This window comes from Thamnophis sirtalis, unplaced genomic scaffold (assembly GCF_051295495.1).
Source record: "Thamnophis sirtalis isolate CommonGarterSnake01/CBP01778 unplaced genomic scaffold, rThaSir2_p1.2 scaffold_8, whole genome shotgun sequence".
Lineage (NCBI taxonomy): Eukaryota > Metazoa > Chordata > Lepidosauria > Squamata > Natricidae > Thamnophis > Thamnophis sirtalis.
The window spans coordinates 80,786,236-80,805,238 of record NW_028261388.1 but is presented as its reverse complement, the minus strand read 5'-3'; the positions used below and the strand labels follow the sequence as shown (position 1 = coordinate 80,805,238).

The following is a 19,003-nucleotide window of genomic DNA, read 5'->3' as shown; positions in this document are numbered from 1 at the left end:
TGGAGATTAGTGGAGACCCACATTAATCTATCGTAGGTTATTGCCTGTATTCGAATAATGAATGTAAAGTGGATGAATTCCCATGAAAGTAAACAGGATATCCTGCCGAGGGGCATTTCTAGCAGTATGTAAATTAAAAGAAAAATATTAAAAAGCCCAAAGCGATGTGACAAGGTGTTTGGACAGAGTGTTTGCCGAGTTGACAGCTAAAGGGGAAAAAAGAAAATGGAAGGACAAGGAAGAAAAACGAATCCCCTTGTTTCATCTCCTAAGAGGTTATGGTAAGTATTTTGAAGGATTTAGATTTATACTCTAACAATCTGAGGATGACTTCTGATAGCTTAGTGGACACACCTAGTGTTGTGGCCCGGCAGGAGCTGTTGGAGCTGCCACCAGACTCCTACAGCGAGGGGCCTTATGACTTGGCCTTGGAGGATGTGGAGGACCCTGGACAGGGTTCCGACTCCGAGCAGGGTGCAGAGAGACTGGTTGGCCACCAGGTGGCACCTGAGCCTTGGATCAGTAGGGAGGAGACAAGAGTGAGCGATCCAGAAACCACCTGTGAGTTGTTCCAGGATGCACGCCGTCGAAGGGCTACTTGGCATCAAGAACAACTACATAATTACAGGAGGGAATTACGCTCATCTGATGCTCATTAAGCTCCTCTCCAGATTGTAAAAGAGACTGCTTGTGCCCCGCCCTTCTTGCAGAAGTCAACGTTAGGGACTAACGAGAAACAAACTTGGCAGGCTGGATTGCTGCCAGAGTTTGTTTGCATTGCTGCCAAGGTTTGTAGGACTTGCTGCCAAAGTGCTTATCTCTTTGTTGATTTGGCTTTCAGCCAACGAGAGTCTGGACTGATTAAAAGAAACATTCTCATTTACGTTTGTCTCGGCTTTCATTCCTGGATGGAGGAGGCGGGTCAGAACACCTAGGCAGGGTTTTTCTGGTAACAATACAGTTTTGTGAGTGCCTGTTATTTGCTTCTTTTTAAGCCTACAATTGAGGGATGAATTGCCCATCCAAATATTAATCAGGTCCAAACCTGCTTAGCTTTTTGAAGTCAGATATTTGGGTAATCACTGCTATCTCCTATAATATTAACCAGGAGGTTGTGGGGTAGACGGTCCTTAGTGCATGATATGTAAATGGGAATAGGAGAAAATGGGGAGTCTTTTTTCATGCTTTCTCAAACGGTTATGTTGAAGACTTGTAAAAAAATCTATGGTCCAAGGCCAGCAACCAGCTACAGGCTGACTTATATATTATCTTGCGACAGGAAATAGCTTTATTCAATAACAGACATTGCTATGTTTGACCTTTGCACACCAAACCTTTAGAAAACTTTGCGCGCCAGATGCCAAATAATGAAGAAGAATAATCCCTTCGTACTGAAGTTTAAAGGCGTGGACAAGTGAACAAAGGACAGAGCATCACAGGCTTTTAAAAAGTGTTGTACATTAATCAAGCGGCTTCTTCTGATATAACCTTTATATTCGTTTCTCCACTTTTCTGCAATTGGGGCAAATCAGCCCTGTATGGTCCTCTTCTAGGCTAGAAATCTGTTTAAATGCAAGAAATGATTTGAGATGGCAAACAAATTAATTGTGCTGTTCTCCTCCTAGATGTCCTTTTTCCATGTGATAAATTAAGTGCCTAAAATGAATACATGAACTGGTAGATAAGTGCTGCTCACCAGCCTTTCCACCACAGAATCCGTTATATTAAATTAAAGGTTTAAAGGTTTATTTAGTTTGTATGCCGCCCTATTCCCGAAGGACTCAGGGCGGCTAACAATCTGAAGGGGAAGGGGTACAAAATAAAAATAAAAAGACAAGCAATTTAAAATACAACAACAGTCGTAACCTCGGATGGGGCTGGAAGGTTCAACAGCCCCATGCCTGCCGGAACAGCCAGGTCTTAGTTGCTTTGTGGAAAGCCAGAAGGGTGGTAAGGGTCCCGATCTCAACGGGGAGATCTTGCAGTAAAGACTGGAAGTTATCCAGTATGCAATTAACTCTCTTGGATGGTTCACCGACAAATGCGCGCATGACAAAAGCTCGCCGACAAAACCGCGGCAAGAAAACCGTGACGTCGAAATCGTGTCCACAACAGCGCGCTGACAACAGTGCACCGACAAAAGCGCGCCATCAACAAACAACGCAAAAATAAGATAATAACCCTAACCCTAAACCTGAACCTAACCCTGAACCTAACCCTAACCCTAACCCTAACCCTAACCCTAACCCTTACCTTAACCCTAATTGCTCTTTTGTGGGCGTGGTTTTATCAGCGCGCTGTTGTGGGCGCGATTTCGATGTCACAGTTTTCTCGCTGCGCTTTTGTCGGCACGCTTTTGTCCTGCGCGCATTTGTCGGGTCACGCTCTTGGATCACTGGCAGGGCTACTACACTTCATTGACTGAACAATGGGCAAGTGTATTACAGAACATTAAACTTCTCGTTTTTTGTAATTAAACAACGTAATACAATATCAGCAGCAGCAGGAAATTCTTTTCTGTGGAGCTTTAATGGGAATTGCTTATTCTACCAATAGACTCCATAGTAGTATTGTATAAGTGGAAAGCGAATTGCTTCTTCCTTTCGCCTCTCAAAATCTACTCAGTCTACCAGCAACATACAATATTATTTTTGAGTACACTTCCATGTCAGTAAATCTTCAATTGTTTTCCCCAACAGAAATAACACTCACTTAGCATACTAATTTGACACTTTTTATTTATTCCCCTCCTTTCGCAAAAAAGGGCAAGACGAACCAGCTACTCTTTTAACGAGGTAAAACTTAAAACTCTATAAAAACAAAACGTAAGAAAAATAAAACACAGATGCGAAAATAGTAGCAGTGTTTGGGGAAAGTATGCTTTGTGACATTTCTTAAACTGTAATGATAGTAATATGTTACTTATGGTATAACTGATCCTTGAACTTTTTATGTCCTAGTAAACTGCTTTCTGATGTGGTTTCTGACCAGAATCTATCTTCTTTCTCTGGAAAAACAAAAAAAATGCCAACTATTTTGAGAAATGGTGTTGCTCTCAAATGCCAGGAATGGCTACTAGGATGTTCAACTTTTCAAACTTTATGATCAGTCCCTGAGTCTCCTCCATTTTGAGTAAACATCTGGACATGCTTATACTAACCAAAGTGTAATGGGAAGCATGAATTTGTGTCAAAATTCATGTTTCCCATTACATTGTGATTAATACAAGATGAATTCCAGGATGTAGAGAAGCTTAAAACCTCTACACAATATGTCCATCCAGAACCTGCATTTTGTCCACGACAGTGAAAACATTCCACATTTTCATTTAGCACATTCTCTACCTGGGCATCTAAAGAATGAAAATTGAAGCCTTGGTCATGCTCAAGACTTGGCAAGTGACTTTTACCCTATTTTCACTGAAATCCTATGCTATCCTGGTTGCCTCTCCACAGTAGGGACAGAATCAAACCGGGTGTGTGGGAATCGGCAAGATATCTAAATGACCTGATCTCCCCAAAACAAAGAATAGCTTTCTTCAGAGCCAGATTTAACATTCTTCCTTCAGCACTCCTCCAAGGCAGGTATAAGAGAACACCTATAGCAGAACGGGTTTGTATATGTGGTAAAGGAGAAGTGGAAGATAATTCACATGTTCTATTACACTGCGAGCTACACAGAGCTTGTAGGTCTGCACATATTCTCCCCTTATTAGAGAGATTGCCAGGGAGGGCAGACAATTTTTATCTAGGCTTTCTCCTCCAGGACACTAACCCGGTGACCACGTACGCAGGGGCAAAGTTCTGTGCTGCTGCAATGTCCATAAGAAAAAAATTGGCTACAGAAGTATAGTACCATCTTGTACCAATTATCTGGACATACCTCTAACAATAGCAATAGCAATAGCAGTTAGACTTATATACCGCTTCATAGGGGCTTTCAGCCCTCTCTAAGCGGTTTACAGAGTCAGCATATCGCCCCCAACAATACGGGTCCTGATTTCACCCACCTCGGAAGGATGGAAGGCTGAGTCAACCTTGAGCCGGTGAGATTAGAACCGCTGAACTGCAGATAACAGTCAGCTGAAGTGGCCTGCAGTACTGCACCCTAACCACTGTGCCACCTCAGCTCTCTGGACCATTATGTTATTATCCACTTTTAATGTCAATACTTTTTAATTATATTTTAATGTTAGTATTTTTTGATATAGTGTAAAAACTAATGTTCTATTGCTGGTCTTTGACCGTAATAAAGGTTTTACTTACTTACTTACCTATGCTATACTAACAGTTGGCAATGAGAATGGGAGGATGGAGCTGAGTTACCTGCTTCAAACAGGATACTTGTAAATGAAAAAGGCAGAATATGCTGTATATAGGTTCTGTGGCACCTCAAGCAACCTGGGAAAGAATCTGCAGCAATTATAGACAGCAGAATCTGTGTTTTGGTTGAAAATCCAAATGGACAACCCGTAGTAAATACATCTTTGCACTAGCAATCCTGAGATTAATCTTCTGGAAAAAAAAACGAATGTTATGATCATCCCCAATCCTGATAATATTAGGGAACTTTGGCACCAAATACCTTCAGGTCTAAGGCAAACTGTTTTTCATCCTCATTGAGCCGAGGTGGCGCAGTGGTTAGGGTGCAGTACTGCAGGCCACTTCAGCTGACTGTTATCTGCAGTTCAGCGGTTCTAATCTCACCGGCTCAAGGTTGACTCAGCCTTCCATCCTTCCGAGGTGGGTGAAATGAGGACCCAGACTGTGGGGGCGATATGCTGACTCTGTAAACCGCTTAGAGAGAGCTGAAAGCCCTATGAAGCGGTATATAAGTCTAACTGCTATTCCTATTGCTATTGCTATCCTGGATATTTCTGAATCTATACCAAAACATACGTACTCAAAAGGGAACAAAGTGAAACTTGATATCTCCAAAGTGCTGGGAAAAGAATAGGGATCCCAAAATAAAGGTATAATAGGCTAACTCGGCTGAGTATGCTTCATCTAAAGAGTTGGAAAAACACACAGAAATACAATAGTTGCATTATACCCTTTAATTCTGAAACTGAAAATTAAAACAAATTAAACAGATATATATTTGCTACCATTTTTCAATTTGATTTATTTAATAATATAATTATCATATCAATATTAGTTATGAAGTAATTTATTTCGCTGTTTATTATTTTTCTTTTGTAATCATTCAATCATTTATCTTTTGTAATTACTACAGTATTTATCTTTGTAATTACTATTGTAATGAGGTAAATGATTACCATGCGCTCTACATGGGGCTACCCTTGAAAAGTGTTCGGAGCCTGCAGCTAGTCCAGAATGCAGCCGCACAAGCGATATTGGGTGTACCGAGATACACCCACGTTACACCTATCCTCCGCGAGCTGCACTGGCTACCTATTGGTCTCCGGACGCAATTCAAGGTGTTGGTCATTACCTTTAAAGCCCTACATGGCTTAGGGCCAATGTATTTGTGAGACCGCCTACTGCCACATACCTCCCAGCGGCCGGTGAGATCCCACAGAGTGGGCCTCCTTCAGATGCCGTCAGCCAGACGATGTCGGCTGGCGGCTCCCCGGAGGAGAGCCTTCTCTGTGGCTGCCCCGACCCTTTGGAACGAACTACCCCCAGAGATCCAGATCTTACCCACTCTCATGGCCTTCAGAAAAGCCATTAAAACCTGGCTATTCTGGCAGGCCTGGGGCCTTGTTGAGGTCCAGCCCCAATCAGAACGAATGCATGTGTTGTGATTTTAAATCTGTCTTTCTTTTATTTTTATTTTTATTATTTCTTTCCTCCTCTTTTTGTACGCCGCCCGGAGTCCTTCGGGATTGGGCAGCCTATAAATTTTATAAATAAATAAATTCAAGATTAGATCACTAGTGGCCTACTAAACAGTTACCAAAGCATCACCAGCAAATTTTAAATAATAATGTGTGCCTACCTTCCAGGGCCGGATTTAGATGAAAAGAGGCCCTAGGCTATTCCACTTATAAGGCCCTTTCACCTCCCATTTTTAAGTTTGTAAATTGCATGAGAGACAATAAAATACATCATTACTGTGATATATATCAATATATATCAATATATATAGCTGGCCTCCTGACAGAGGGCAGCTCTGCTCTGCGGCAAAGGCAGCGAGGCCAGCCGCCTCCCCTGCTGCGCTCAGCTGCCCGGCTCGGCCCCCTCGCCCTCACCTGCCTGGCTGCTGGTGGGCTCCACGTCGACGGGGCGGCTACTGGGAGCGGCTCCGCCTCTCGCCTGACCGGTGCCGGGAACGTGGATGGGCTCCCCAACTGCCGCGGCGCTGGAACGATCTTAACCAATACATTTTTATGTTTGTTTATTAGTCATATGCATAGAATTTCTCCTTATTTTCGGTTCAGTGTTTTAGTGTTCACTGTTTTTAGAATAGTGTAATTTTAATTTTGCTAACAATTTGAATGTAGGCTCCTCTTGATCTTGAGGCCCTAGGCTGAAGCCTAGTTAGACTATAGGAAAATCCGGCCCTGATTCCTCCATGAGGGGAAAGAGAGCAAATCTTCAGTTAATATCACATTTCTTTCTGAGACTGGCCTGAACATGTTGTACCATAATTGTATCACTCTTACTGCTAAATGGAGCCAACTTTGCCCCATCATGCCAAAATAACTTGGTATATTTCAGGATTCAAACCACTGGCTATAGAAAAAAAGGGTTCCCCCCTAAATATAGCTGTTGCTGTGATGACCTGTTTGCTAGATTCATTTTGACACATTTGTTCTAAAGTCTGACCTCTGTCTGTCATGTTGCCATCATGAACTACCATGGCTTTCAACATAGGCACGTCAACACATTCTCCCCGTTTCCAACGCAGCCTCTCTGCATCGTGTGGCCATGCTTTAATACAGCCTTGGAGAAGACTAAATTAATTGCAATTTCCTCTCTTTTCCTTTGCCTTGGCTTCTTCGTAATATTGCTGAGGCAGTCTAGAACTTGGCAGCAAGGGGAATGCAATATGATGTATTTGTGTCTGCTTTGCTCAGCCAAATTGGCCAGCACTTCAAGGAGCAAATGAGCAGGCCTGTGAGGAAAGCTTTATCCCACTTTCGGGAGGCAGCGGGCCATGGTCTACAAAAAATGGGGGCAAGACTCATCCCCGAATAGGACGCTCAGAGCAGATAAAACTCCAGCTGTTAAATAAACAACATGCTACGTTATTATGAAGTGACAAAACGTGCGAGCTTCAATTTACAGATCTTAGGGAAAAAAAGAACACACACAACACACACACACCCCTTGTAAAACAGACTGTTCATCTAAAAGAGATCTCCATCCTTGCCTTATTGCAATTAGGGTTTTCCATGGATGAAGCCCAATTTCCCATATTAAACAGGAGGGGCTTTCATTATGGGAAAAGGTAGCAGAAGAGAAATGTTTGATTTTTTTCAATAAGGTAATTTTACAAGGCTTTATGCCTCCTCTCTAAAAAACATAGCAGTATTTAAAAGCAAGGAGGCTGGCAATGCTCTACAGATTAAATTATAAAAAGAGACTTGCAGTCAACAATTTGCCTTGCTCTTTCAAATCAGAAGGGATAGTGCCCTTGTTTCTACAGCTCTCTCGGTTCTCTTTCGATTAGATCCCACAGATTAGGCCTCCTCCGAATTCCATCCGCCGGCCAATGCCGACTGGCGACTACCCGGAGGAGAGCCTTCTCTGTGGCTGCTCCGACCCTCTGGAATGAGCTCCCCGTGGAGATTCGAACCCTCACCACCCTCCAGGCCTTCCGCAAAGCCCTTAAAACCTGGCTGTTCCGACAGGCCTGGGGCTAAAGAGCTGTTGCCCCCCGCCTCGAATGGTATGACTGTTGTGTGTTTTTAAATTATGTATTGTTATGTTTCGTCTTTTTATTTCCTGTCTGTACCCCCCTTCCCCTGATTTGAATTGTGAGCCGCCCTGAGTCCCCTTTGGGGAAAAGGGCGGCATATAAATGTAATCAAATCAAATCAAATCAATCAAATCTTTCCACTTTCTTTCCCTTTTCCTAAGACTCGTTTTCTTCTTTTTCTCTCTCAATCTTTCCTGGCCGCCTTCCTATCGTAATGTCACCTTTTCTTCTGAAGCCTCTGGTTCTTTCTCTTTCTCTGTATCTTACCTTCTATCTACTCTAGCAGTTAGGATTTAGAGCACCTGACCATATCATCTGGAGTTCTTCTTGCACTGCTCTTCCTTATTACAACAATCAGATCTTCTCTACTTCTGGGTCTATCAAGATTCATTGTTTAAGCAACTATCAAGTGTGGTGGAAATATATAATACAGACCTTCCCTTTCTGTTTGGGTGCACTGCAAAATTTGACTAGGTCTATCAAGGTTCATTGTTTAAGCAACTATCAAGTGTGGTGGAAATATATAATACAGACCTTCTCTTTCTGTTTGGGTGCACTGCAAAATTTGACTAGGTCTATCAAGATTCATTGTTTAAGCAACTATCAAGTGTGGTGGAAATATATAATACAGACCTTCTCTTTCTGTTTGGGTGCACTGCAAAATTTGACTAGGTCTATCAAGATTCATTGTTTAAGCAACTATCAAGTGTGGTGGAAATATATAATACAGACCTTCCCTTTCTGTTTGGGTGCACTGCAAAATTTGACTAGGTCTATCAAGATTCATTGTTTAAGCAACTATCAAGTGTGGTGGAAATATATAATACAGACCTTCCCTTTCTGTTTGGGTGCACTGCAAAATTTGACTAGGTCTATCAAGATTCATTGTTTAAGCAACTATCAAGTGTGACGGAAATATATAATACAGACCTCCCCTTTCTGTTTGGGTGCACTGCAAAATTTGACTAGGTCTATCAAGATTCATTGTTTAAGCAACTATCGAGTGTGGTGGAAATATATAATACAGACCTTCCCTTTCTGTTTGGGTGCACTGCAAAATTTGACTGGTGTCCTTAAACTCTTCAGTCTTTTGAAATTTTTAGACTTCCTAAGACTTTTAACCTTTTGAAATTTTCAGCCAAGAATTTCTTGGACTGACTAAACCCCAGTGGGTCACTGATCCTTCTGGGACAGGTGGAAGTCATAGCTCGGAATATTCTCCCTCAAGAGGGAAGGCAAGCCCCCATTCTCCTGGCCTTTCGGAAGTATCTGAAAACCTGACTCTGCTGATTCCCTGCGGGCTTGGTTAGAGCCTTAAAGCCCCCCCCCCCCCAATCCATTTTTTTCCTAATCATTCTATTCTGATTGCAACTGCCTCCTAATGGGCTATAATTTTATATGGTTTTTATGTTTTTAATTTACAGTAACTCAGAGTCGCCCTGTGAGTGAGATGAGCAGTTTTTTTAAAGGGAGGGAGGGAGGGAGAGAGAATGTGTAACTTATCTAATATCTGTTTATTCCAGATGCTGGACAGGAGGAGACAAGGAATGTTAGCAAACCTCTTGATTTCACTTCCTATTGTATATTGGGACTCTGCTTTTAGTGACTCGGTTAGCGTTAGTGTTCTGACCCCCCCTCGTCCCACACCAACACACACTCCGAGCCAAAGATAAGTTACAGCATTTAATTAACAGACAGACAGGTCCTTGGCAGCAATCCAGCACAGATAAGGCTTGGCAGCAATCCAGCCTGCCAAGTTCACAATAATGTTCTCCGACATTAGTTCCTGCGTTGACTTCTGCAACAGGGTGTGTGCACAAGCAGTCCTCTTATAGTCTGGAGAGGAGTCTAATGACCACCACCTGAGTGCAATTACCTCCTGTATTAGCTCTTCGGTGCCCGGCATCCAGGAACAACTCACTGCTGGCGTCTGGATCACTCTCCCTTGTCTCCTCCCCACTGGTCCAAGGCTCAGGCACCTCCTGGTGACCAACCAGCCTCTCTGCGCCCTGCTCAGAGTCAGAACCCTGTCCAGGGTCCTCCACATCCTCTAGGGCTGACTCATATGGCCCCTCGCTGTCGGAGTCTGGTGGCAGCTCCAACGGCTCCTGCTGGGCCACAACAGGTTAGTATGATCAAAAGTGGATTTGGTGACGCTAATAGTGACAAAGGAATGATGTGCAAACATGTTTTTAAAAACCTCAATTCCACATTCCAGACATTTTCCATAATAAAAAACAAATCTGGCTTCTGTCCTCACCACAAACTAATTACAAGCTCTTCTTACTTGCTTTTCAGAAAGTATTTCCAAAAAGAAAAAGAAAAATTATCAACGGAAAATTACCACAAGCCTGAACAACATGGACATCCTGGCTCAGCACAGAGGTCTGCTTCTCTCATCAGCCAGTTTCTTGTTTCAGGTTTAAAGCATGGATAATATTTTAGAGGTTTGGGATGCCTAATATATCCTTTGGTCCATCAGGTATTAAGTTCAAGAAACACATCATAACTCACAGATTTCAAAACCATACTATAAAGGTAGAAAGAAATATTGACCACACACCAGGCAGATGTGCCAGTGATGCAGCTCCAGGAGTCAGTAAGGAGCCAGTTTAGCTGGAGACATATCTCTCTCTCAATTCAGTTGGCTGAAGAGCCAGATCCCCTCACCCGTACGAAAGAGTCCCTGCTTCCCTGATCAGCAGAAAGAAAAAGGCAATCTGGTGCTCTCTCCATGTTTTGCCCTATTTATATATTTTATTCATTTTCATTTTATACAATCACTTATATATACTGTGCATTTGCAAAAAAAAAGAAAAAAGCAGTAAACACAACTCATGTTCCACCATGGAAAACCAACATAGCACTTCCATCCTCCATACACCCTTTCTTCTCCCCCTCCAACTTTCATTTCATAAGAGCCGAGGTGGCGCAGTGGTTAAATACAGCACTGCAGTTCAGCAGTTTGGCTGTTCAAATCCCACCAGGCTCAAGGTTGACTCAGCCTTCCATCCTTCCGAGGTGGGTAAAATGAGGACCCAGATTGTTGTTGGGGGTGATATGCTGACTCTGTAAACCGCTTAGAGAGGGCTGAAAGCCCTATGAAGCGGTATATAAGCCTAACTATTTCTCCCTTCCAACATTCCCCTCTTCTACTTCCCCTCCCCCTCAAACATTCCTTTCTCCCCTTCCCTCCATCTCGCCCTCCTTACATTCCCCTCTCTCTCCCTCTTTACTTCTCCCTCTTCTTTCCCTCTACTTCTCACTTTGGTGTATTTCTCTATTCATTAATCTATTCAATTTATATCTTACACTAAAATTAAAAAAATTTAAAAAAGGGGGGAAAAATAAAAAGAAAAAAGAAAGAAAAAAGAAAGAAAAAAGAAAGAAAAAAAGCAACAGTATACGAGTGCATTCTTCTTATTCTTCTCTCTCCATGTTTTGGAGCCATTTGACTGTGGCCAAATTGCCTGCGACTGATGGGAGATGGTCCAAATATCTGCGGGGCATCAGGATATCTACACCTGAGCAAAACATTCCAGGGATTTCTGTGATTCAATAGGTTGTTACAGAACACTGGCTGCTCAAGGGCAGTTAAAATAAGAGAAAAAAGGAGGATGGAGGATGGCAGCAAACAGCTCTTGCTCCCCCTATTTATGTAACAATGAGGTACTCCAGCCTGCTGCGCTTCTGCTGGCCGTTTCAGATTGCTCCTAAAGCATCCGGCACCTACACATTAGCAATAGCAATAGCAGTTAGACTTATATACTGCTTCATAGGGCTTTCAGCACTCTCTAAGCGGTTTACAGAGTCAGCATATCGCCTCCAGAGTCTGGGTCCTCATTTCACCCACCTCGGAAGGATGGAAGGCTGAGTCAACCCTGAGCCGGTGAGATTTGAACAGCCGAACTGCAGAACTGCAGTCAGCTGAAGTAGCCTGCAGTACTGCACTCTAACCACTGCGCCACCTCGGCTCATATTGAGCCACTCCCACAAAGGAGGCCACACCCACAGAGTAGGTTCCAAAAATTTTTGAAACCCACCACTGGTTATGACCTATGATTACAATAATAAAACGTAATCCTTGACTTACAACCATTCATTTAGAGACTGTTCAAAGTTAACAGTGGCACTGAAAAAAAGTGATTTATGAACACTTTTCACACAACTGTTGCTGTATCCCCATTGCCATGTGATCGAAATTCAGACCCTTGGCAACTGGACTCATGTTTATGAAAGTTGCAATTTCCTGGGTTCACCTTTTGTGACCTCCTGACCAGCACAGTCAATGGGGAAGCCAGATTCACTTAACAATAGTTTTACTAACTTAACAACTGCGGGGATTCACTTAACAACAGTGACCAGGCAGGTCGTGAAATGGAACAAAACTCGCCAACTGTCTTGCCTAGCAGCAGAAATTTTGGGCTCAATTGCGGTAGTAAGTCAAAGACTACCTGTATTTACACTCAGTCCTTGATATTCTAGAATGCTGCTTCCATAGATTCATTTATAGACATCTATAAAAGTGCTACCCATTTATCTTGTAGCTGGCAACTACAAGGAGGAGGGCCTTCTCAGTAGTAGCCCCGACCCTTTGGAACGAACTCCCCGTGGAGATTCGTACCCTCACCACCGTCCTGGCCTTCCGCACAGCCCTCAAGAACTGGCTAGCCCGTCAGGCCTGGGGACAAGGATAGTTACCCCTCCCGAATGATGAATGTATGTTGCTCATTACTTTTATTATATGTATCTATGTCATTGTTTGTACTTCCCCCCCCTGATTTTATGTGAGCCGCCCTGAGTCCCCTCAGGGAAAAGGGCGGCCTACAAATGTTAATAAAATCAAAATCAAATCAAATCAAATCTTCAAATAAAGTCTTAATCCAGCTATACACAATCATATAGCAATAGCAATAGCAGTTAGACTTATACACCGCTTCATAGGGCTTTCAGCCCTCTCTAAGTGGTTTACAGAGTCAGCATATTGCCCCCAACAACAATCCGGGTGCTCATTTTACCCACCTCGGAAGAATGGAAGGCTGAGTCAACCCTGAGCCGGTGAGATTTGAACAGCCGAACTGCAGTCAGCTGAAGTAGCCTGCAGTGCTGCATTTAACCACTGTGCCACCTCAGTTCTATACAAGTCTTCCTGCCCAGTGCCAACATGGGAAACTTGTGTTCTTGTTCATGTGGTGTTTATTAACTCTCCATGCTCAACTATTTTATTTTATTATTTTTATTTATTAGACTTATATACCGCTTCATAGGGCTTCCAGCCCTCTCTAAGCAGTTCACAGAGTCAGCATATCGCCCCCACAGTCTGGGTCCTCATTTCACCCACCTCGGAAGGATGGAAGGCTGAGTCGACCTTGAGCCGGTGAGATTTGAACCGCTGAACTGCAGATCACAGTCAGCTAAAGTGGCCTGCAGTACTGCACCCTAACCACTGCACCACCTCGAACACATGATACTAGATCATGTGTTCTCACTAGGAATAATGTTTCAATAATTGTGGTTGCCATTTTCACGGAGGTTTTCAAGAATGAAACCACCACGGATAATGAGGATTGAATGTACTCATACAGCTAATTAATGACAATACCTTTTTCCCACTTGAAGGAACTGTAGTGTTATGGACTTCTGCTGTATGACCAAGGTATTTCTCTTTGGAAGAAATTTTAGACATCTTATCCCATTCTAACGTTATTTGAGCTGTTTAGTTATTGACAGAGACAATAAGATTCCCTTTCGTGGCTCTGTTTTGTCCAGTTGATCATGCTTCCTTGCAGATAATATTTCAGTTGTCCTTGTTTATAAATTGCATTAATTTTGGCAGTTTTATTTATTTCATTGTGCTTTTATGGGATTAATTCACTATGGAGACAAGGACATTCTTGCACATAAAGAAATAATTCAAATAAAATACATTTTAAATGCACAATTTGGCTGTAGATATTTATGAAATTCTCCAAGGGATTCGGAGTCCTGAATTACCTGATCTCATTATTTTTTTACATTATTTATTAATCAATATTATACAGTCCACCCTTCTCATGATACATGCCTCTGGGTGGCATACAATAGTACATTTAATAAATTCTCATTTATATATTCTGTCAATCAGAAAATATCACCTTATCTCTCCCTTTGGGGGAAAAAAACCTCTTGGATAAATTTGATGCCCATTGAAAGCTTAGTTTCCTTTTTCAAAAATTTATAAAATCACATGAACTTGTATTATATTTATAATTACAGGGGGGTTCCCCCCTTTTAGTCCTGTGTTATTTTTTTCCTTTTTCCTTTTTTGTTTCTTCTGTTGTTACGTGTGCAGAATTGTTCATTTCTATTTGATGTTTTCTTGAACATGAAGTAATAAAGCATAGCTATCTGACATTCTTCATGGTTTTAACAATATTTCTTTCACTAATAACCAAAAGAGAAAGGTGGGGGGGAATTAAGATGCATTGGGGTAAGAATAACAAATGCACAGTAGATTAAAATGGAGAAGAGATAATTAGAGAGGGAAAGAATGAAACAAAAAGAAACATTGCTGAGGGATTTAGAAAAGGGCAGAACATCTAAAAAGGTATGAAAACAGCAGATCCTCACTTACCCAGGAAAGACTAATTTAATCTTCAAAGGAAAAAAGAGATGCTTCCAGTTATTTGCATCACTAATATTCCTTTGTGTTCAACAACTCTTCTGCTCTTATTAGGGAATGTAAAACAGCTTTCCTTAAGTCATAGATAATTATTGGGGTAGGCGGACACTCAATTTTTCTTTCAGGAAACAGAAGAATGTAATAATTTGGCAACTGAGTGCATGTTATCCAGTTATATGAATTTGAGGACAGTTCTTAAATAATGATTTATTTAATGTTAACAAGGACATATTCCCCCCTCCCCCATGAATTTACTACTTAGCGAATGTGACATTTGTGTATTAGGTGCACATAGTTCAAAGTTCAAAGTTGAATGAATTTATATGCCGCCCAATCCCGAAGGACTCGGGCGGCTTACATAAAAACAACTCTAAAAAGAATACTAAAAAAAAATTAAAATAGAGAGGGAAAGCAGGTTAAAAAGACACACCATGCGCTCAATCTTAGTGGGGCTGGACCTCATTCATGAGGTCAACAGCCCCAGGCCTGCCGGAATAGCCAGGTCTTAGTAGACTTTCGGAAGGCCGAGAGAGTGGGGAGGGTCCGGATCTCTGGGGGGTAGATCATTCCATAGGGCCGGGGCAGCTACAGAGAAGGCCCTCCCCCGAGGAGCCGCCAGATGACATTGTCTAGTCGACGGTACCTGGAGAAGGCCCATCCTGTGTGATCTTATCGGACGCTGGGAGGTATGTGGCAGAAGACGGTCTCGTAGATATCCGGGTCCTAAGCCATGTAGGGCTTTAAAGGTGATAACCAGCACCTTGAAGCGCGTTCGGAGACCAATAGGGAGCCAGTGCAGCTCGCGGAGGATGGGTGTAACATGGGTGTATCTCGGTACACCCAGTATCGCTCGCGCAGCTGCATTCTGGACCAATTGTAGTCTCCGAACACTTTTCAGGGTGGACCTGGAGGGTCCACCCCCAGGTATTAGGAATTAGCCTATGGAAGGAAATAAGGAAATACTTCAGGATTTTCACAGTAGAGTCACTGGACCCCTGTCTGAAACACTCTTGTCATATTTGAGTAATATTCTAACATTTTAATAGGCTAAAATATGCTTTATTGTTTGTTTGTATCTTATATGTAACAAGACTTTTGACTAAATAATGACAAAAAATAATAAATTCTCAATAACACTAGAGAGTCAAAGAAATGGAATGAAAAAGCTATTAACTGACAAAAGAGACAGTAAATGAAATCTCAGCTTTGAAAAAGAAATAAGCGTAAGAAAGTGATTCAGAATAACCCCACTTGGATATAAGAGAGAACCAACTGAAAATCTAGTAGACTTTCAAGATTCTGGTCTTATGCCCCACGACAATAAAATAGAATCTACTTATTGTGTCTAATTCCTGATCTTGACTGTTAGTCCTACCTTGAAGGACTAACAATAAGATACTATTTTGATTAAATAAGTTATCTTAAACATTGTTTTTTTTTTAAAAAAAGGGTAGGAACAAAAAGTAGTTTCTAAAACTTGGTTTTAAAAAGCAGGATTTATCATGCTTAGATTTTGGACCCCAAATATCCAGAAACCTATCAGCAGGGTTAAATGCATTATCAGTGTGAAGCTATTATGCTCCCAGAGAGACCTAAATCCAATCTCCCATAAATTCCAACTAATGATCCAGACAAATTGGTGCTAGATAATAATCAATGGAATTCATTGACTATTATCTAGCACCAATTTCCCTTGACAATTAGTAGACAAGATTCTTGTCTATAGGTAGCATGGAATAAACTTGCAGTACTTTTAAACTCTATTCCGGCTCCTGGTTTCTGGTGCCTGACAATATCTTCCCCATTAATTTCAATAATTTTCCCCACAATGGATGCTAGGGAGAAAACAAGATATTGTATGAGTTTAAGGTCCTTTCCTGATCTCTTGCAAAGCAGGTTCCTATATGATGCAGTAACTATAAAAGCTTCTATTAGTTACAAAAGTATCCTTTTTATTCTTTATTTTTTTCATATTTTTCCTATACCAGAAAGGAAACTCTTTGCCGTAAATTTGGCTTAATGACTTTTGAGTGTTATGATTAATAGGAGTAATATTTTTAAAAGAAAGCAGAAGGCGGCTGTTACAAAACAGGGATATAAAATTAAACAAAAGCATACTAATGCGGAATAAAATTGTACTGAAACGGGATACATTTGGGGTTCCAGAGAAAAGAAGTGGAGAAAGTTCCATAATTAGCCTTTTAAAAAAACTCTTCAGTTTTTGAGATTTTTTTTAACACATCTGGAAAAAAAGAACAACTGAGATTCCAGCTGAAACTCTCGGAGCAGCCTTTTTGAGATTACTCATTGGCAAAACATATATATTTTACCTTCCAGGAAGAACATACTGTTTCTTACTGTAAATCAAATCATGAAAGAACTCCATAATTTCTCGCAATGGCCTTGATCACTCGGGATGAATTACACATGTATTTTTATAACACTTTTCAATAGAAATTTTTCACACATTAAGAAAAGTAACAAACCAGTAATGATGTGGAATTACAGAAAACTCTCTTCCTACTGTATTAGTAGTTCCCCACCAGGGAACTCCATAAATCTACGGCCTAACAGCTTTGAAAGTTATAGAGGAAAATATATTTCCTTTCATGCTTTCTACAGTAGGAAAGGAAAAATGGAGAATAAAGGAAATGACAGTGAGAGGTGCTACATTCATTCTCATAATGAAATAGCATGCTTTGGAGAATAATTTATTATTCTCATTTAACACTTTGTACTTTAGTTGTTCTGTTAAGTATACTCAACTGTGATCAATTTGTGTAGATTAATAATAACGCTATGAAGTGTTTGTACAATTTTAGTATAAGTTCTTGATATTAACCTATCTGGATATATTACGCCTGAATAACTTACACAATTGTAAGACACATTGTGTTTGCATTTTTTCTTCTTCCCACCATCTCATAACCCTTCTTCCCACCATCTCATAACCCACTCTCCACTCCTCCACTTAAGCTTAGTGCTTTCCAAATTTCCTCCCAACTCTAAAACAATGTTTTCCAACAACCCATTATTCTAGTTTTATGTACATTAATTCACTTGGCATACACTTCTAAGAAGCAAGAAAATGTTATCTATAGATCAGCTTCCAGAATAACGCCATTTCTATCCTAAGAAATATAGCTAGCTAGGTGCCACAGAGTCTGGGTGAATCCTCACTATTTTGTCTTTTTTCTAGCCATAAATGGTATCTCTTCCAAAGGCAATCCTAAAAGAATCTTTTATTGTTTAAACATAAGATGTAGCAAGATAACTATATCACACCAGTAGAGAGTTAAAGAGAATCCTTGGCCTTCAACCACTTGGCCAGAAACCATTCTAATTTGCTGCAGTGCTGAATGAGGGGTACTTATGGCTGATCCTCAAAGTTCCAGGTATAACACCATCCCTGGGGCCACCTGATCACTGTTCCCAACATTTCCTACTGACTTCCCAAAAATAAAATCATTGGGGAAGCCGGCGAGAAGGCAGAGTCCCCCGAGGGCCTTGCTTAGTAAACTAAACAGTCCTAGCTTAACAACAGCAACTGGGATCACCATTACTAAGTAATGCAACCACATAATATTGCACTTTACAACTACACCACTTAATGACAGCAATTCTGGCTCCATTTGCTGTTGCAACCTGAGGACTACATATATTTGGGGAGTCTTCCTTCAATGCCCCTATTGAAGGAGTATAACACATTAAAATATAATATATGATGAACCAAACTTGGAGAAGGTATGATGTTGTCTTTTGGCTCTTGTCTGATTTTGCTGGAGACAGGGATTTCTAAGTATCAATAGAAAAAGACATTAACGGTTCTAAAAATCTCCTAGGACCAAACAGAAAAAGGACATTCATTAGTGCACCTTCACTGGTGGCGGCATTCTTCTGAGTCTTGGTCGGCGTGTGATCTGTACTTGAACTCACGTCGGATGAGATGCTTGAGCTGCCTTTACCTGCAATGAAAATATTGGAACATTTAAAAAAAAATAGCAGTAGACTTATATACCGCTTCATAGGGCTTTCAGCCCTCTCTAAGCGGTTTACAGAGTCAGCATATTGCCCCCAACAATCTGGGTCCTCATTTTACCCACCTCGGAAGGATGGAAGGCTGAGTCAACCCTGAGCCGGTGAGATTTGAACCGCTGAACTGCTGATCTAGCAGTAGCCTGCAGTGCTGCATTTAACCACTGCATCACCTTGGCTCTCACACACCTTTAGGATACACACACCTTTAGGATATTCTCGGTAACAAGACTTTAATTATCACCTAATATCTGGTTTCCAAAATTAGGCCCATTCTGGAAATCTAAAACAGAGAAGGAACAGGCTCTTAAGAGCCATAGCACAAAACTGTCATCGCTTTTATAAAACTTTATTAAAATCCCATGCGTAAAATAAAGATTAAGAAATACAACAGACAAAACACATATAAAAACATAAACC

General features: G+C 41.3%; 1 protein-coding gene across 1 annotated transcript in view; it reads right to left on the bottom strand.

Annotated features, from left to right (window-relative positions):
- The window catches only part of FBXL7 (F-box and leucine rich repeat protein 7), a 111,941-nt gene extending 93,433 nt beyond the window's left edge, over positions 1-18,508 (bottom strand). The window contains exon 1 of the mRNA XM_087722109.1: positions 18,424-18,508. The gene's annotated coding sequence lies outside the window, so the exon portion shown is untranslated. The remainder of the gene's footprint in view (positions 1-18,423) is intronic.
- Between the last annotated feature and the right edge of the window lie 495 nt (positions 18,509-19,003).